The following is a 15,213-nucleotide window of genomic DNA, read 5'->3' as shown; positions in this document are numbered from 1 at the left end:
TGAAATGACTCCTACCTCTTTCATGTTCCTTACCTTAGATGGCTATACAATCAGATCACCTGAATTAGAATTAATGACTAAACATAACTCCTCCTGAATTAGAATTAATTAATATGTATAACCCCTCCTCACCTTATTCTTTAAAGGTGCTTCAGGCCTTTGTTTGGAGAGATGGATTTGGGTAGGATTTGGGCTTTCTCCCTGTCTTCTTGTCTGGTTGCCTCTCAAAAATAAACTCTTATTGCCCACTTGATGCTTTAGTGATGGGTCTTACTGCACATGGAGCATATGGCTATAGTATCTGCGGATGTATTACTGTTCTCATTACTAATTTCGCAAATTTTCATGTTACTTCTTTTTAAATTAAAATAACTAGAAATTTCTCTTTTCAAAGAATTACCTCTTGGGGTAGCTGTTGCCGGCGTCCAGAGATCAGCTTCTAACCTGAAAACAGGGGATCTCAAGCAGCGTGACTGCGTGAACTCAGACAAGCACTGCTTCTTCTCACTGAAAGGTTAGACTTCCCCTAAAGGTGCAGTTTGCAGTTCGGGTTGGAGAGAGGACCAAGCTCACGCGTGCGCGGGACGAAATCTGCACCCCACAGAGTCCGCAGCCATTGGGACAAGCGTGACCCGCGACTGGGGAAGGGGCCCCACAGGGCTGCTGGCAGAAGGGAATGCTAAAAATAAGCCCATAGCTGGACTGGATGTAAAAAAGCAGCCTTGGTCTTTGCCAGTGTCCCGGCTGCTTGGTGCCAGGGGCGAGTGGGCGCTCGGAGACGGTGCGCAGACCTGGAAGGTGGAGGCTTGCGAATTCACACAGAGTATCAGGCTCTTGTTACAGTTCCCCTTAGATCCGCGCATTTGATTATTAAACCCAGCGCATGGGATTCCCCAGTTGGGGTCATTCGCAGAGCCTGTAGGGGAAAGTTCTTTTTGGGGAGCCTGGGAAACAGAGCGGGCAGTAACCATTAAAGAAACAGCTCTGGGCAGTGGACTTTCCCAAATCAGTTTCAAGTACCATAGAGAAGAGAAAAAAAAAACCCTACTGATAGAGAGGACTTATAGGCTCGGAGGTCAATCCAGACACACTGCCACCCAGAGGCAGAGCCACGAACTGTCTCTTCTGTGATCACAAATAAAGGTAGTCTGGTAAACAAATACAAGCTGCCTTAAAATCAGGTCTGTGGTTTACTGCACGGAGGGACAGTGTATCGCAGGGAAGTTCAACACTCCCCTGAATGCCTGGCAGGACTGAGGCGTGCCAAAAAGAAGAGTGGAAGATCTGAAGCACCTTCACTTCCGAATATTTTTATATTTTTTTAATTCTTTTTTCACCATTTCATTAAGAACCTATTTTATTATTTTTTTATTTTTTTTCATCACTTGATTTTACCTTTTTAATTACCACATTTTTTAACCAGTATTATTGCTATCATTTTACCATTTTTTCAAGTGTCATTTTATTTTTTATTTTTTTTATTTTTCTTTATTTTATTTTGGGATTAGTGTTCTACACTCTATTTTCATCGTTCCCTTAGCATCATTTCTCTCTATCTCACATTTACCCTTAAGCCAAAACTCTCTTCCTCACTTTTCCCCTTCTGCTGTCCTGTTTCTCTTACCCTATTCCTGCTTTATATTTTCCCTATTCCTTCTTTTTACCCACTGTCTAAATTTCACCCTACTTATATATCTAATTTCCAATCCCTTGCTCTAAATCCATATACACCTCTCTCTTATCTTTCTTCACTATCCAATTTTTTTTCTCTCTCTCTCTGTCGTTTTGCTAGTGTTTGCTTGATTTTTAATATATTAGGTTTTTTTATGCTTGTTTGGGAGATTGTTTTGTTTTTCATTTTCATTTTTCTGTTTTGCTTATTTTTTATTTCTCTGGTTATTTTTGTGTTTCTGTTTTCCCTTGCCTTGCTTGATATTAGTAGTTGTTTGTAGTTTGCATTAATCTCCAGGGATTTGCTGCTGGAATTCATTGAGATTAGTTGCGGTTCTCTTAGAGTTTTCTCCCCATACAAATAGCCTCTTCACCACCTCTATTTCATTCTCCCTCTTACTTTTGTTTTTGTTTTTGTTTTTGTTTGTTTGTTTTTTGTTTGTTTGTTTTTTGTCTGTTTGTTTTTTTCTTCTCTCCCTTTTCCCAATATCATTTTGGCACTCCTTTTTGTTTTCTCCTTTTCTCTTTAATCTTTTTCTCTTTTTTCTTTTTTATCCCCTAATTCTCTTTGCTCGGGTGGTCACCTTTATTTGGGGTTATTAATATCATGAATACATTTTGTTCAGTGCCTTGTACGTTGTGCCTTGTTGTGTTGTATTTTGTGCCTTTAAATCAACGCAGCAGAGAGAGAACTACATAACCAAACACCTGGAGAAGAGAGATCATGGTGAAACAAAGAACCAACCCACATATGAAAGAAAAACAGGCATCATCAGAAAAGGAAGTAAACGAAATGGAGGCAATGGAGGCAAGCAACCTGTCAGAGAAAGAATTCAGAGAAATGGCCATAAGGTGGATGAAAAAAATGGAAGACAATTTCAACAATATATGTAGGAACCAAGAGGAAATGAAGAAGAACCAAGAGGAAATGAAGAGAAACCAAGAAGAAATGAAAAATGACATCACTGCTATAAAGAACTCAATAGAAAGCATCAACAGTAGACTAGAAGAAACAGAGGACCGCATCAGCAAGCTAGAAGACAAGGCAGGAAAAAATACCCAAACAGAACAGCTTCTAGAAAAAAAATTAAAAAGCAGGAGGAGAGCCTAAGAGAACTCTGGGACAACGCTAAACGAAACAACATCCGAATAATAGGGGTGCCAGAAGGAGAGGAAACTGAGCAAGGAATAGAAAACCTGTTTGAAAAAATAGTAACAGAAAATTTCCCTGATATAGGGAAGAAAAAACTCACACAAATCCAAGAAGCTCACAGAGTCCCAAACAAAATGAACCTGAAAAGACCGATGCCAAGGCACATAATAATTAAATTGGCAAACACCAACGACAAAGCAAGAATCTTAAAAGCAGCCAGAGAGAGACAGAAAGTTACCTACAAAGGATCCCCCATCAGACTAGCAACCGATTTCTCAACAGAAACACATCAGGCAAGAAGGGAATGGAATGAAATATACAAAGTCATGCAAAGGAAGGGTCTGAATCCAAGAATACTGTACCCAGCGAGGTTATCAATCAAAATTGAGGGTCAAGTCAGGAGCTTCACAGACAAAAACGGTCTACAGGAGTTTATTACAACCAAGCCAGCAATGCAAGAAATGCTAAAGGGTCTGCTGTAAATAGAAAAAATAGGAAACAAAGAAGGAACGCAGCGGTAAAGAACAAAAATGGCGACTAACAAGTTTCTATCAATAATAACTTTAAATGTAAATGGATTAAATTCCCCAGTCAAAAGGCATAGGGTAAATGAGTGGATAAGAAAACATGACCCATATATCTGCTGTCTACAGGAAACCCACCTCAGAAAAAAAGACGCACACAGACTGATGGTGAAGGGATGGAAAAAGGTTTTTCAGGACAATGGAAGTGAAAAAAAAAGCCGGGGTAGCAATACTTATATCTGACAAATTAGATTTCAAAGTGAAGGACATAAAAAGAGATAAAGAAGGCCACTTCATAATACTAAAGGGAGGAGTCCAACAAGAAGAAATAACTCTGGTAAATATATATGCACCCAATATAGGAGCACCCAAATACGTAAGAAATCTTCTGGAGGTGATCAAGGGAAAGATTGACAGCAATACAATCATAGTAGGGGACCTTAACACCCCATTATCACCACTGGACAAATCCTCTAAACAGAAACTCAGCAAAGAAACATCAATCCTAAATGACTCACTAGATCAGTTGGAATTAATTGACATCTTCAGAACATTTCACCCCAAAGCCACAGAATATACATTCTCCTCAAGTGCACATTTGTCATCTTCAAAGATAGACCATATATTGGGTCACAGACAAAGTCTCTTCAAATTCAAGAAAATTGAAATCATATCAAGCATCTTCTCAGACCACAAAGGCATAAAACTGGAAATCAACTACAACAAAAACAATCCAGAAAAATCAAACACATGGAGACTAAATAGCACGCTATTAAACAACGACTGGGTTACCAGTGAGATCAAAGAAGAAATAAAAAGCATCATGGCAACAAATGACAATGAAAACACAACAATCCAAAACCTATGGGACACAGCAAAAGCAGTCTTGAGAGGGAAGTTCATAGCTCTACAAGCCTACTGCAAGAAACAAGAAACAATGAGAATAAATGACCTAACTCTACAACTCGAAGAGTTAGAAAGAGAGCAACAAAAAAAGCCCACTTTAAGCAGAAGGAAGGAAATAACAAAGATCAGAGCAGAGATAAACGACAGAGAGACCAAAAAAACAATACAAAAGATCAACAAAACCAAGAGCTGGTTCTTTGAAAGGATAAACAAGATTGATACACCTCTAGCCAGGCTCACCAAGAAACAAAGAGAGAGGACCCAAATAAACAAAATCAGAAATGAAAGAGGAGAAATAACAACAGACCCCATAGAAATACAAAGGATTGTTAGAAAATACTATGAACAACTCTACTCCAACACACTAGACAACCTGGAGGAAATGGACATATTCCTAGAAAAATACAACCTTCCAAAACTTAACCAGGAAGAATCTAAAAATCTCAATAGGCCAATAACTATGGAGGAAATCGAAGCAGTAATCAAAAAGCTTCCAGCAAACAAAAGCCCGGGGCCAGATGGCTTCACAGGGGAGTTTTACCAAACATTCAAGGAAGACCTAAAACCTATCCTCCTCAGACTATGTCAAAAGATCCAAGAGGAAGGAACACTTCCCAGCTCATTCTATGAAGCCAACATCACCCTAATCCCAAAACCAGATAAAGACAATACAATGAAAGAGAATTATAGGCCAATATCCCTCATGAACATAGATGCCAAAATCCTCAACAAAATCCTAGCAAATCGGATCCAGCAGTACATCAAAAAGATCATACATCATGACCAAGTAGGATTTATCCCAGGGATGCAAGGATGGTACAATATCCGCAAATCAATAAACGTGATACATCACATAAACAAATTGAGAGAAAAAAACCACATAGTCATATCAATTGATGTGGAGAAAGCATTTGACAAAATCCAACACCCTTTCTTGATGAAAACTCTCAGCAAGATAGGAATTGAGGGATCATACCTCAACATAATAAAAGCCATATATGACAAACCCACAGCCAACATCATACTCAATGGGCAAAAACTAAAACCATTCCCCCTAAAAACAGGAACAAGACAGGGATGCCCCCTCTCACCACTCCTGTTCAACATATTACTGGAAGTACTAGCCGTTGCAATCAGACAAGAAGAAGAAATAAAAGGCATCCAGATTGGAAAAGAAGAAGTAAAACTGTCCTTATTTGCAGATGACATGATACTGTACATACAGAACCCTAAAGACTCCATCAAAAAATTATTAGACTTAATAAATGAATTCGGCAATGTAGCAGGATACAAAATTAATGCTAAGAAATCCATGGCATTTCTTTACACCAATAGTGAACTTACAGAAAGTGAAACTACAGAAGCAATCCCATTTACCATTGCACCAAAAGAATTAAAATACCTAGGAATAAACTTAACTAAGGAGGTAAAAGACTTATATGCCAAAAACTACAGGACACTGAAAAAAGAGATACAGGAAGACATAAACAGATGGAAGAATATACCGTGTTCATGGATTGGTAGAATCAACATCATCAAAATGTCCATACTACCCAAAGCAATTTAGAGATTCAATGCAATCCCCATTAAATTACCAACGGGATATTTCACAAATCTAGAACGAACGTTCCAAAAATTCATCTGGAATAAAAAAAGGCCCCGAATAGCTGCAGCAATCCTGAGAAAGAACAAAGTAGGTGGGATCTCAATACCAGATATCAAACTGTATTACAAAGCCACTGTTCTTAAAACAGCTTGGTACTGGCACAAGAACAGACATATAGATCAATGGAATAGAATAGAGACCCCAGAAATCGACCCAAACCACTATGTCCAATTAATATTCAACAAAGGAGGCAAGAGCATACAATGGAGTCAAGACAGTCTCTTCAATAAATGGTGTTGGGAAAATTGGACAGATACATGCAAAAAGATGAAACTAGATCACCAACTCACACCATACACAAAAATAAACTCAAAATGGATAAAAGACTTAAACGTAAGAAGGGAAACCATAAAAATACTAGAGGAATCCACAGTCAGCGAAATCGCAAACATAAGCCGAAGGAATTTCTTCTCTGATAATGCTCCTAGGGCAATGGAAACTAAAGAGAAAACAATCAAATGGGACTACATCAAAATAAAAAGCTTTTTCACAACAAAGGAAACCATCAACAAAACAACAAGAAGACCCACTACATGGGAGAACATATTTGCCAATGATACCACCGATAAGGGTTTAATTTCCAACATTTACAGGGATCTCATGAAACTTAACAAAAGGAAGATAAACAATCCAATAAAAAAAATGGGCAACAGACCTAGATAGACACTTTTTGAAAGAGGGCATACAGAAGGCCGAAAGACATATGAAAACATGCTCAAAGTCACTAACTATACGAGAGATGCAAATCAAAATGACAATGCGGTACCATCTCACACCTGTCAGAATGGCTATCATCAACAAATCAACAAACAACAATTGTTGGAGAGGATGTGGAGAAAAAGGAACTCTTCTGCACTGCTGGTGGGAATGCAGACTGGTGCAGCCACTGTGGAGAACAGTATGGAGCTACCTCAAAAAACTAAAAATGGAACTCCCATTTGACCCAGTGATCCCACTACTAGGAATATATCCCAAGAAACCAGAAACGCCAATCAGAAAGGATATATGCACCCCTATGTTCATAGCAGCACAATTCACCATAGCTAAGATTTGGAAACAGCCTAAGTGCCCATCAGCAGATGAATGGATTAGAAAACTGTGGTACATATACACAATGGAATACTATGCTGCAGTAAAAAAAAAGGAACTCTTGCCTTTTGCAACAGCATGGATGGAACTGGAGAGCATTATGCTAAGTGAAATAAGCCAGTCAGAGAAAGATAAATACCACATGATCTCACTCATTTGTGGATTATAGAGAACAACATAGACTGATGAAAAGGGACAGACCCAAAGACTGAGAAACAGCGATCAGGCAATCAATCCCCAGAAGGAAAGTAGGGGAGGGCGGGGGTAAGGGGAAGCGATCAACCGAAGGACTTGTATACATGTGTATAAGCCAAACCAATGGACATGGACAGCAGGGGGATGGGAGCATGAGTGTGCGGGGCGGGGGGGGGGGGGAGGTTAGGGGTTAATAGGGGGGATGAGGACACATTTGTAATACCTTAACTAATAATAATAATAAAAAAAATACCTCTTGGATTTATTTCCTAAACCTATAGTTTTCTAATTCATTCAGTTGTGGCTTCCATCTGTATTAATTTTTTCATTCTGCTTTACTTTGGTTATTTTGTTACTTTTCTTAGAGACTGCTAAGTTATGCTTAACTTATGCTAAACTTAGAGAATGCTTGGTGTGTTTTTATTCTTTGTCATTTAACAAGAAAATATTTTACTGCTAAGAATTTTCATGAGTACAGCTTTGACTACTTCCCATTAAATTTTTACAAGTAAAGTTGTCTTTATTGTTGCTTTCTAAATAGTCTGGAATTCTAGTTTTCATTTCTTCTTTACCCCAACCACTATGCATAGAATATAGTTTAATTTCCAAGTAGTTAGATATTTTCATTGCTTATCTTTTTTGTATTCATATCTGGCTTTACTGTATTGAGATCATAGAATATTAATTGTGTAATTCCTACTCTGGAATTTACTGAAGTTTTCTTTATCACCAAATAGGCAATCACTGTATTTAAAATAATAGATAGCTGAAAATAACATGGATATCTTTAAGGATATACATTATATTCTTTATTTGTTTTTTCTAATGAACTGAAAGGTGTCTCTTCCACTATGACTTTTGTTTTGTAACAATTTATCCCTGAGGTTTTAACAATATTTACTTTAAATAGTTTAATATAATATGTGGTGCATAAAAGTTCATAAAGTTTCATCTTTACTGCAAATCATGCCCTTCTCAATATAAAATATATCCCAGAAACTGTGACTACACCCATAAGATATTTTAATTCTACATATGTTCATATTCTATATATTCAGATAGAAACATAAATACTTCCTCTTGAAGAAACAACCCTTTCTTGTAATAGGTTTTTAGTGGCTATTTGAAATTAAAATGCAGTTATCAGTGTTGTTTGCAAATTTCAAAGCTTCTTTTCTGCCTTCTTTTGTAGGTTCCAATTGTAAATACAAATTTACCTAGAAGATATTTTTCTTAACATAAGATTTATACCGAAATCTTAGCGAAATTTAAGACAGCCTCTTATAAATGTTATTTTTTTGTCACTGCTTTAATCATAGAGGGGTAACACCACCATAAGTCAAGAACAGAAAATATCTATCTAAGTGGGAAATTCTTAACTAAAATGCAAAACAGCACCTGGGGGAGTGAAGAAAGCAGGAGTTCCAAGAAGGAGACATGGAAGCAGTAATGACGATGGTAATAATAACAGTAATGCCCTAACCAGTTTGGCTCAGTGGATAGAGCATCGGCCTGCAGACTCAAGGGTCCCGGGTTCGATTCCAGTCAAGGGCATGTACCTTGGTTGCCGGCACACCCCCACTGGGGAGTGTGCAGGAGGCAGCTGATCAATGTTTCTCTTTCATCGATGTTTCTAACTCTCTATCCCTCTCCCTTCCTCTCTGTAAAAAATCAATAAAATATATTTTAAAAAAATAACAGTAATAATAAAGGAGGGGGAAGAGGAAGAGGAAAAACTGATGCTAGCATTCACTAGAAGCTTGCTGTCTCTGCCAGGCACTGTTCCAAATGCTTTACGTATAATATCTGCCTTTATCCTAGCCATGATCCTATGAGGTAGACACTATTGTATCTCCATGTTGTCAATGAAGGAACTCAGGCACAGAAAAGCTAAGTGATGAGCCAAATACTAGTCTGGGGTTTAAGCAGGGATCGACAATAGCCAGAGCTGGCACTCTTACCACCATCTACAAAGACTCATTAAAAGGGGAAATGGGGGCAGATGGAAACTAGACTTTTGGTGGTGAACACGCTATAGTGAATACAGATAGAGAGTTAGAATGTTCTGTACCTAAAATGTACATAATGTTATTAACCAATGTTTTGGGTTTTTTTGTTAATTCTCACCTGAGGATAAGGTGAGAGTAAAAGGGAGGGAAAGAGACACACAGAGAGAGAAAACATCCATGCGAGAGAGAGACATCGATTGGTTGTCTCCTGCATGGCAACGGAGGTAAGTGCCCTGGAGCGGAATCGAACCCGAACCCTTCAGTCCGCATGCCGATGCTCTATCCACTGAGCCAAAGCAGCTGGGGCTAAAATTATTTTTTTTAAATAATGTGGGCGAAAAAGGGAAAATGGAAAAGAAAACTGTATCTACTTTGAAAACATTGCATAGAGGTTAAAAACACAGGTTTTGGAGCTGTATATACTGAGCCTGAAGATCCATTGCACCACTCACTAGGCCTGTGATGTAGGGCAATTTATCTAAAGCCTCTGTGCTTCAATTTCCTTATCCATAACATGAGAATATTAATGACTCCCCAGAGTTGTGAAAATACCAAAAAATGCATAAAAAGTATTCAAGACAGTGCGTGCCCCTTAAACCTTACCTAATGCTATTATATATAACAATATTACATATTGTTCAATCAGATACCAATAATAAGTAGATTAAGGCTTATAACATGAAGTTATGGTGTGCTGCCTAAATCTCTCAAGAACATACTTTCATGCATTTTTAAAATGAAAATTAAATTTATTTTAAAATTTACTAAATATGTTTTTAAAATACAGGGATGGGTAAAAGTAGGCTTACAGTTATAATACAAATAAATAATACAATAATTAATAATAATAATACAAGAATAAACTGTGTTTCACATACTCACAACTATAAACCTACTTTTGCCCACCCCTGTATGTAATATCACTATACAAAAGTTTCCTTCAAAAACAAAATTCTGACCTCTAAATATATCCCAATTCTTCTAAATGTCTTCGAAGAATATCTGACTTTCAAATATGCAAAAATGCCAAGATATAATGATGTTCATTAAAACTTTGTTTCTTTATCCTAAGGCATTTTCTTTTGAGCTGGAAAGAAACTACAGCATAACAACTGCTAACAGGATGTTCATGATATAGTTTAACATCCATATCCACGAAAAATCAGGAAAAAAACTAGTATCTCATAGTCTTTTTACTTATTTCATTTTATAACATGTTGATTTTCTATTTTATCAGATATAGCCTTTTTACCACCAGATATATAAATGAACAATTACTCAGAAATTATTCTTATATTCTGACTATAGATAAGAGGACAAGAAGACTTTTCCAAAAGAATGAGATTTTATGGTCTCAACTAAATGATTGTGTGATTTATAGAATCTGTAAAATTTTTAGAATTCACTTTCAACCTTATTGTTTTTCTTATCATTATAATAGATTGATTAGATTAAGCAATGAAGAAATGGTTCTACCTCTCCCCTAATGCTAATATACTACATTAGTAAACATTCCACTGGATTTTCACATTCATGTAATAGTAATTCTATTTTTAGGTAAACCTTTTCCCTCACTTGCATTTTATGCTTTTGAGCAACATTATATAATTTTAAAAATGCAATTTAGAGATAGACCACCTGGGTTCAATATTACTTCTGATTCTTTACCTGTTCTTTGCCTTTGGTTAAGTCATATAACCTCTCAGAACCTTAAATTAAACACAAGTAGCACCTCATAGGGTTGATATGCAGTTTTAGTACAAACATATATAAAATGACTTATACACTATAAAGATTTATAGGGATACAAAGTGGCTTTATGACTGCATTTGGAATATTTGCTTCAATGATATAATAGCTTATTTTTGTTGAAACACAAAATGTAAATTTATAGATAACCACATACAAATTTAATTTATATTTAAACATATGAGAAGGAATTGATTCTCTCATGTAAAGGAATATTTAGGTAGTTAGGTTTGTGAAAAGTTTACATAAGTGGAGCCATTTTAAAATAGAGCCAGAGCAGCCATTCCAGGGGAAGGACTTGTACATCTTACTCCTTGAACCTTTGGAATGTTTGAAGGGGGCAAAATAGCCTTTGAACTGGACAAAAATACATTGTCTTACAAAAACAAACAAACAAACAACAAAAAACAACTGTTGACAAAGCTAACAGGAAAGCAGACATTCTGATCACAGGGACTGATGATTATGGGTATTCTTTTTTTAAAAAAACATATTTTATTGATTTTTTACAGAGAGGAAGGGAGAGGGATAGAGAGTTAGAAACATCGATCAGCTGCCTCTTGCACACCCCCTACTGGGGATGTGCTCGCAACCAAGGTACATGCCCTTGAGGGGAATCAAACCTGGGACCCTTCAGTCTGCAGGTCAATGCTCTATCCACTGAGCCAAACCGGTCAGGGCAGATTATGGGTATTCCTGAGAGTGATTAACCAGCCATGCATAGCTGAAGAGGAACCCAGCTTGTTTATACCAATCGAAATTCCTTTCTTCTATTTATGCAATTATTTCCCTTCCTTTTCTCATTAAAACCCTTTGCTGTACCCCATAATCAGGACACGATTTGGGTTTCTGCCTGAATCTGTGTCTCCAGATTGCAATTCTGTGATCTCAAATAAACGCTTTTTGCCTCTTACTTTGGTTTTTTATTTTTAAGTTAACAGGTTGATCAACTCAAAGTCTAAACTCAAACTTTATGTTCAAGGAGGCTTAATTTACCCTTTCTTCAATTTGTAGTCTAAAAAGCATTTCTGTTTGTTCTCTTCCCACTCCATCCATCCCCCAGACCTACTACCTCTGAGTTTAAAATGAATTTAGATAGAAAAAAAATGTTTTCTATGTCATAAAAGCAGTTGTATTTCAACCATCAAGGCTTAATACTCTTCTGTCCCTATAAAAACTTATTTTTAGATTTGAGGGAAAACTAGTGTAGATAAATCTATACTTTTGATACTTGATTTTGCCCATAAGCACCTCCATTACTGCTTTTACACTTGAAGCAATGGATTTGCAAAGGGGAGAATGCCTGCCCTTTTTCTTTCTCAAGTGTAGAGAAAGGAAAATAAATTCTTCTATCAACCTCTGCCCCATTAATTCACATAAAGTGATCTTTTATGTTTTGAGGCAGCTGGACTTCTAATCCACAGGTCAGGCATTAAGCTAAAGAACAGACAAATAATTCATGACACATTCATATTGGCTCACTCATGTCATAACTCTAAGGTTTGTTTATTTTGGGAGACTCAATCATATCAGAACCCAGGGTTCAAGTTCAATAGAATGTGAGCTCTATTTGTCCATATTGAGCCATTTCAACACTCATCAGAACTTTCAGCAAATATGTGGTATGAAATCATTTTAAATCATTTCATAAGTTCTCATTTGTGCTGAATATTCCTATTGTCACATACATATACGAGCATACTCATGTACACAAAAAATTAAGCTAATTTCATCAAATACCAAATAATTTCATTTCATTTAACACAACCTCATGTCCTTCTCTTAATCTTCTTCCTGGCCTACTTTTTTATGATCCCATGCACTTATGAATGACACTTTAAGCTATCTGCTGAGCCTGGCCATGTCTAATTAGCATCACTAGATTTAATGGTCCTCTCACATTTGGATAAGGAAACCCAAGAAGTATCCCAACTACCTCAGGAGCTTGACATGTAAGCCTATGGCTTTGTCATCCACATAGAGATGGGTAGCAACCTAATTGATAGTAACACTGAAAGACTCAAACCATGCTTCCATCTCCAAAATGATTCCTTTTTTTTGCCCCCTGCCACTTTTAAGGCGTGAATAATTAATAACTTTAGCATTGGAAAAAGGTAAAGTATCTACATTTGAAAAGAAAAGCTCAGGCCCAGCCCGGGTGGTTCAGTGGTTGAGCATTGACCTATAAGCCATGAGATCATGGTTTGCTTCCTTGGTCAGGGCACACGCCCAGGTTGTGGGCTCAATTCCTAGTAGGGGTGTGCAGGAGGCAGCCAATCAATGATTCTCTCTCATCATTGATGTTTCTATCACTCCCTTTCCCTTCCTTTCTGAAATTGCATATATATATATATATATATATATATATATATATATATATATATATATATATATATATACTAGAGGCCTGGTGCACAAAAATTTGTGCACTCGGGGGGGAGGGGGGTCCCTCAGCCCGGCCTGTGCCCTCTGGCAGTCTGGGAACCCTCGGGAGATAATGACCTGCTGGCTTAGGCCCGCTCCCGGGTGGCAGAGGGAAGGCCCAATCCCTAGGTGCAGCCCCTGGTCGGGCTCAGAGCAGGGGCGATTGGGGAGTTGGGGCGTCGCCCCCTGTCATGCACAGAGCAGGGCGGATCAGGAGATTGCGATGCCGCCCTCAGTCACGCTCAGGGTAGGGCTGATTGGGGGGTTGGGGCACCGCCCCCTGTCACACTCAAGGCAGGGTCGATGGGGAGGTTACAGCGCCACCCCCTGTCATGCACAGAGCAGGGCCCATCAGGGGGGTTGAGGCTCCGTACCCTGTCACGCACAGAGCAAGGCCCATCAGGGGGTTGGGGAGCTCCCTCCTGTCATGCACAGAGCAGGGCAGATCAGGGGGTTAGGGCGCCGCACTCTATCACACACAGAGCAGGGCCGATCAAGGGGGTTGGGGCACTGCCACTGTCACACTCCAGGCAAGGCCGATGGGGAGGTTATGGCTCTACCCCATCACACACAGAGCAGGGCCCATGGGGGGGGGGGGTTGGGGCGCCGCACCCTGTCACACACAGAGCAGGGCTGATCAGGGGGTTGGGGAGGTCCCCCCTATCAGGCACAGAGCAGGGCTGATCAGGGGGTTGGGGCGCCTTCCCCTGACCCAAACAGAGCAGGGCAAATAGGGAGGTTGTGGCCCCGCCCCTGTCACACACACAGCCGCAGGGCGATCAGAGGGTTTGGGCACTGCCCCCTGTCACACTGATCTGGGTGCCGGGAGGCCTCGGGGCACCGCTGATCCCAGTGCTGGGAGGCATGTTACCCTTTTACTATATAGGATAGAGGCCTGGTGCACGGGTGGGAGCCGGCTGGTTTGCCCTGAAGGGTGTCCTGGATCAGGGTGGGGGTACTGGGTGCCTGGCAAGCCTGGGTGAGGGGATGATGGCTGTTTGCAGCTGGTCACACACCCTTCAGGGTGGGGGTCCCCACTGGGGTGCCTGGCCAGTCTGGGTGAGGGCCTGAGGGCTGTTTTCAGGCCAACTGAAGCTTCCAACTGCTCCTTTTTTCTTTTTTTTATTTTATTCTGGGCCAGCTTTAGCTCTGGCTCCAGCTCTGAGGCCTCTGCTGCTGAAAGCAGGTATCTGGTTTGTTTGGGTTCTATTATCAAAACACTCTATCAACTCCAGCTCTGAGATCCCGGCTCACTGAAAGCAGGTTTCTGGGGTTTTGTTTAGCTTCTATATTTGTAACTATGTTTCAAACTGCAAGTTCAGAGGCCAGCAAGGCAGGCGGGGAGCGTTGGAGTCCTCCATCACTGAAGCAAGCAAGCCTCATGTTAGTTTCAAGCTGCCTGGCTGCCGGCCGCCAACTTGGCTGGCAGTTAATTTGCATATCGCCCTGATTAGCCAATGGGAAGGGTAGCGGACTTATGCTAATTACCATGTTTCTCTTTTATTGCATAGGATATATGTGTATATATATATATATATATATATATATATATATATATATATATCCTATCCAATAAAAGACAAAAAGGGTAATTGACCGTACCTTCGCTACGCTTCCCATTGGCTAATCAGGGAGATATGCAAATTAACCGCCAACAAAGATGGTGGCTAATTTGCATATGTAGGCGCCACGTGACAGAGCAAATCCGTCTAGCCCCAGGCAGGAGCAGTGAGCGAAAGCTGGTGTGGCAAGCGAAGAGCAAAGAGGGAAGCCCACTATGCCGGCCTCGCCCCCGGGGCCCGCACAGCAAGCGAAGAGCTAAGCACT

This window comes from Myotis myotis, unplaced genomic scaffold (assembly GCF_014108235.1).
Source record: "Myotis myotis isolate mMyoMyo1 unplaced genomic scaffold, mMyoMyo1.p scaffold_m19_p_4, whole genome shotgun sequence".
Taxonomy (NCBI): Eukaryota; Metazoa; Chordata; class Mammalia; order Chiroptera; family Vespertilionidae; genus Myotis; species Myotis myotis.
Note: the sequence above shows the minus strand (reverse complement) of the source record.